Source organism: Rhinichthys klamathensis, unplaced genomic scaffold, assembly GCF_029890125.1.
Source record: "Rhinichthys klamathensis goyatoka isolate OS25496 unplaced genomic scaffold, OSU_Roscu_1.1 h1tg000354l_1, whole genome shotgun sequence".
Classification (NCBI taxonomy): domain Eukaryota; kingdom Metazoa; phylum Chordata; class Actinopteri; order Cypriniformes; family Leuciscidae; genus Rhinichthys; species Rhinichthys klamathensis.
In genome coordinates, this window is record NW_026606864.1 from 545,416 (window position 1) to 551,712 (window position 6,297).

Consider the following 6,297-nt stretch of genomic DNA (forward strand, 5'->3'; position numbering starts at 1 on the left):
GAACCTATGAAAGAGAACGTCTCTGGTTACTTGCGTAACCTATGTTCTCTGAATAGGGAACGAGACGCTGCCTTAGCGGCCAAGCTCCTCGCGCTGCTGACAGTTTCTTTTCGGCAGAGAAATCTGAGGAGCAGATGGCGCGCGCGCGAATATGTAATGATGCGACGTAAGAGCGTCGGGGCGGAGCCATATCGCGCGGACGCCATCAGCCAATGAATTGGCGTGATTCTATAAGGCTTCAGACAATCGGCACATTCAGAGAATATCCCACTGCGCTTTCCGCAGCGTCTCGTTCCCTATTCAGAGAACATAGGTTACGCAAGTAACCAGAGATGTTTCACAGCCTATTTTAGATGCCTTGACAGAGCTACATAGCCTTGTAAATGTAGAAAAAGAAAAAAGGAAGCAACACTATAAAACTGTGCAATTTGAGCAAGGACCAGTGTTAATTTTGTCAGCAAATTTTGATTTAGTTTTAGTCTTAGTCTTTTGACTAAAATGGCATTTAGTTTTAGTCATATTTTAGTCATCTGAATTGTTTTAGTTTTAGTCTAGTTTTAGTCGACGAAATACAATAACATTTTAGTCGACTAAATCTACAGTAGATTTAGTCGACTAAAATATAATGGGTTTAGTTCAATTGTAATGCGTTAATTTAGAATTTCTCTAAAATTTCCAAACCCATTTACTCCCGGAGAAAACATCTATTAACCTATTAATATGAATGATTTTTAAGTTTGAACATGCAATACAGATACAGATTTAACTGCTGTTACTTAAAAAATATCTTAAAATTAAATAAAACCACTTTTCCTAAAGTACAACACAGTCTTCTTTACAATGAATGATATATGCATTCCTTATAACTACTTGCATACATCATTCTTTATTCTTTCAAGCAGACATATTTATTTGTATGAATTCAATATAATTAATCCTTATTAAAGCTATTAACAAACAGTGAATGCTTTTCTCTTTTTCTTTTGTTGCTTGATCAAAATTAAGGACACGGACCGCATTATGTTTATTGCCACTGTCACTTTAAGACGTCGGATCATGTCCAATGACATGCGGATACAATTGCACTGATGCACATCCGATACACTCACAGTTTAAGACATAACCAGCATAGTTTACATGAATACTCTCTAAAACGGACATTTAGACAGACTGTTGTGTGTATTTGTCCATTCAGACACGAAAGAGAGCTCAATTCAGTAGCCTACTCGCGCGCTGTAGGTGTATTGTGCATGACTGCACGCTTCGGGTTAGGTGTGTGCGCACAGAAAACCGCACCGAATAGAACTCTTTTTTGCATCGTCACTCTTATTCAGATCTATATGTCTGCTCTACTCATTCTCCCAGACGTTCACATTTTTTAACGTTTTATGACCGCGGGGTAGATCACGTTACAGTAGCCTACAAATGTGCGCATCTATCACACACGCTCAGGACATCAGTTCTGACGGATCGCTTCCCAAATCGTCACTATCTAACATTTTCGTCTAGTTTTTATTCGTTGACGAAAATGTCATTAGATTTTCGTCATAGTCTTTGTCATTCAAAACTAGGTTTTATATAGTTATCGTCTCGTTTTCGTCTGTGAAAAAATGTCGTTGACGAATAATTTTCGTCGTTATTTTCGTCAACGAAATTAACACTGGCAAGGACCAGTTGGACGACCGAGAATGGTCCTATCTTTGGAGTACATTTCCAGCCTTTTGGACCTTAATCTGTCCATCCCATGCATAGCTGCGCTTTTGGGGGTGTCGAAACGAACAGTCCTTTGGCGCATGGCTGAGTCTGATCTTTCAGTTAGGGCACTGTACAGCACACTGACAGATGAAGAATTGGACCAGTGTGATAGACATAAAATCCAGACAGCCTCATTCTGGATATCGAATGGTGAAAGGACTTCTTCAAGCTCAAGGACTACGGGTGCACTATGAACGGGTCAGAGCTTCCATGCACCGCGTTGACACCATCGGAGTCATATCCCGAATTACCAACTTAGGTTGCATTGTTCGAAGAACCTACTCCGTTCCTAGCCCCCAGTCCTTGATGCACATTGATACAAATCATAAGCTAATCCGGTAAATTTTTAAAGTCCTTTTATTGACAAAGGACAGATTTATTAAAAACAGTAAGTAGGGCTGCACGATTTGGGGAAAATGTCATATTGCGATTATTGAGGTCAATATTGCGATATGCGATATAATAAACAAATGGTTTCATGAGTCAGCTTGCTTGGTTCTAAAGCAAAATGCACACACAGATTAGTGATAATTCTGAAATGTGTATTTCTCAACTCAAACTATCAACAACAACTAAATGATTGATAACACCTATAATGATCAATAAGCCATTGATGTCTGAATAAAAAATAATTTAATTTTAATTTAAGTGAACTTCAAACAATCCTCACATAAACCCATAATAAATGTCATATTTACCTGTGCTCTTCCTGTCTAACAGGTAGGACATACAGAAATTGAATAAAGTTATTAAACAGTCTGCGCTGCATAAATTATAAATTATATGGACTAAAATCCTATTTAAAGCTACACAAGTTCTTTGGTCAAGAGCAGTGAGTGTTTTTCTCTGTTTCCTTTGTTCTTTGATTAACTTTACTGACAGAAAGCATTATTGGATGCTGGCCCTTTAAGAGTTGCTGACAGAGACGCGGATCTCACACGCGCCTTATTCTCTCACAACTCTTTACGACCATCATAAGACTGCTCTTATGTTATGATGAAGACACTCGACAAATGATATTTTGGCATAATTGTGTGTGTTATTGTTCGTTCACTTCAAGCGGAAAGAGAACTGTATTCTGGCGCGCGGTCTGTGCATGCGCATGATACTGGCGCGCGTCTTTCAGTCAGGACATTCACAGGCAGCGCGCTCTCTTTTGACTGGCTGAATGGTTTAAAGCATTCGCATGAATAAGAGCGGGATCATGTAACACTAGCCAAAGAATGACAAAAAATAACAGATGCTGCGTTAACAGCCCTAATTTGTTTATTTCGTATAAAATCGCAGTATTTTGCGTCATATAATCGCATAGGCTTGACATCGCGATTACGATTGCGATACGATTAATCGTGCAGCACTAACAGTAAGATAATATTGTAATGAAATAATTATACTTTTGTATAGGCCTATTCATCACCATCTTTATTTAATAGTGCTGCTTTCATGCTACTGCACAGATATTCTCCATCAAACATAACTCTTTTGTTCACATTCACTTTTGACATACTAAATTACTTTTTGATTGCTTCTAAAAATGACAGTAATAATCTAGGGTTTTAGAAATTGCTGTATTTCATTTTGCAATTGTTTTTTTGTTTTTACTTGTTCACAAGTATAAGTTCACAATTCAGATGCTTTTTCTAAAGCTTACCTGTGAAAAAGCAAACAATTAACATTTTCTCTAAATTATATGTATCTTTTTTGTATGTGTGTTTTCCTACAGCTACAACATTGTCATCTTTGGTGGCATAGATGGCTTTTCACGGAAGGTAAGCACAGATTTCAGTGATAAATACACCGTACACGTTTGTCATTCTTATATACATTTTTGTTTCATCCAAGTAGTAAAACGAATCGGTTACCTAACGTAACCGGAAAGATTCATCTTTTCTGAGAAATTGAAGCCAAAAATGATCCTATAATTTTGTATCCATTGTCAACGCAGTTCAGCTGCAGCAGAGCATGAGCAGGCTAGCTAGCAGCTCATTGGCTCGCTCACAGGGAACTGCTTAAGCCTATGGGGAGACACGAATGAACTCTCGGCCAATGAGAGTCTGACCTGCTCTCATTGCGTCAGAGCCCGCCGAAACGGGCGTGGCCAGAGAGTATAAATTCGCCTCTCAGGCTGCAAACTCTGGTTTTCATAGAATGAAGCGAGAACGCTAGTAGCACAAGCACGGCCAGGAACGCAATACTCGTTCCCTCATCTAGAGAGAACCGAGGTTACGTTAGGTAACCGATTCGTTCTCTTACGAGAGGTTCTCTCGTATTGCGTAAGCTAGCTTACGCTGCGGGAACACCTGGTCAACGCCGTGCGTGCTAAGCATCCACTATGAGTCCCAGGGAGGACCCCGGGGAACCCTTATGAGTGGGAATAAAATATGTACATGTGACAAAGGCCAGCGGAGCGGGCCGGGGATTGTGAAGTACATAAGCACATGATAAGGAGGGACAGAACGAGACCGGTCTGCGTGAATAACTCCCTATAGTGCAGCTCAACCAGAAGAGCTGTAACATACTAGACTGCTAGTAGTTTAGCCTGCAAGGCGGGAACTTCCAGATTGTAAAATCTGATAAAGGTGGAGGGGGAAGCCCATCCCGCTGCCACACAAATATCATGAATGGAAATTCCGCTGGACCAAGCCCACGATGAGGCCATGCCTCTAGTGGAATGGGCCCTGATGCCCAAAGGGCATGGCAGGTCTTTTGACGCGTATGCGGCTGCAATGGCATCAACTATCCATCTGGACAGAGTCTGTTTCGAGGCGGCCAACCCTTAGGTGCGCCCACCGAACGAAACAAAAAGCTGCTCAGCTCGTCTGACCGGAGCAGTGCGAGTAAAGTATAATCTCAGGGCCCTGACCGGACACAGGAGATTAGAGTCAGATTCGCTATCGGATGCAGGCAGAGCCGATAGGGAAATAACTTGTGCCCTGAATGGGGTACCAATCGCTTTTGGGACATAACCATGTCTAGGTTTGAGAACGACTAAGCAGTCATTGGGCCCAAACTCCAGACAGGAAGCTCTACTGGACAGCGCGTGAAGGTCTCCCACACGCTTTACTGACGCGAGCAGAAAGATGGTTTTGAGCGAAAGGTATTTGAGATCCACGGTGTTTAGCGGTTCGAATGGGGGGGCTTTCATAGCTTCGAGAACTATGGAAAGGTCCCAAATCGGCACCGACGGGGGGCGTGAGGGGTTCATCCTTCTAGCTCCCCTGAGGAAGCGGATGACTAAGCCATCTTTGCCCTGTGACTGGCCGCGCCGGGGTTCAGCGAACGCCGCGACGGCTGCCACATACACCTTGAGAGTGGATGGGGACCTGCCCTTGTCCAGCATCTCTTGGAGAAAACTAGCAAGGAAGGAACCTCGCATGACCGTGGGTCCACGTTTCTGTCGGTGCACCACTTAGAGAACACAGACCATTTAGACGCATAGAGCCTTCTAGTAGAAGCCGCTCTAGCCTGCATGATCGTGTTTAACACTCCTTCTGGCAAGCAACGGGTAGTCGTTGATCACCCACGCATGAAGCGCCCAGCGCTCTGGGTGGGGATGCCAGATCGTGCCGCGAGTTTGGGAGATGAGATCTGCTCTGACTGGAATGGGCCACGGGGCTGTCTGTGACAGCTGAGTGAGCTCCGGAAACCAAGTCTGACCTTCCCAACGCGGGGCTATGAGGAGCACCGAGTGGCGTGTTTCCCTGATTCTCTGAAGCACCTGCGGTAGCAGAGAAACCGGAGGGAATGCATAAAGCGGGCGGCTGGGCCAGGTCTGGGCTAGCGCGTCCTCGCGTTTTGAGAAAAATATTGGGCAGTGGGTGTTTTCTTCTGAGGCGAAGAGGTCCACCTCTGCTCTGCCGAATATTCGCCACAGCTTTTGGACTGTAAGAGTGTGCAGGGACCATTCGCCAGGGGGAATGGGGTTCCTGGACAGACTGTCTGGACCGTCGTTCAGATGGCCCGGCACGTGCGTCGCTCTGAGCGAGAGCAGGTGACACTGGGACCAAACTAGGATGCGTTCTGTCAGCCGGAAGAGATTTCTGGATCTGACTCCGCCCTGACGGTTTAGATAGGAGACCACAGCCATATTGTCCGAACGGATCAGCACATGGTGACCGTGAATGCGCGGCAGAAAGCGCGTGAGCGTGTTCTCGACCGCCAGCATCTCCAAACAGTTTATGTGGAGGAGACTCTCCTGAGCTGACCAGGGGCCGAAGGCCAGTGAGCCCTCGCAGACCGCACCCCAACCCATGTTGGATGCGTCTGTCGAAATGACTTTTCGGCGAGAAAAGGTCCCCATGGAAATGCCCCGCTGAAACCATTCTGTCATGGTCCATGGCTGCAGAGCTGTGATACAGGTCTGCGTTACCTTTATCAGCTGGCGGCCCGTGGTCCACGCGCGGTGAGAGACACGGCTCTTCAACCAGAACTGAAGCGGGCGCATGCGCAGTAACCCCAGCTGGAGCACTGCGGAGGCTGAGGCCATGTAACCCAGCGCCTTCTGAAAAGTTTTCAGAGGTGTGAGTCTGTTCGTCTGAAAAG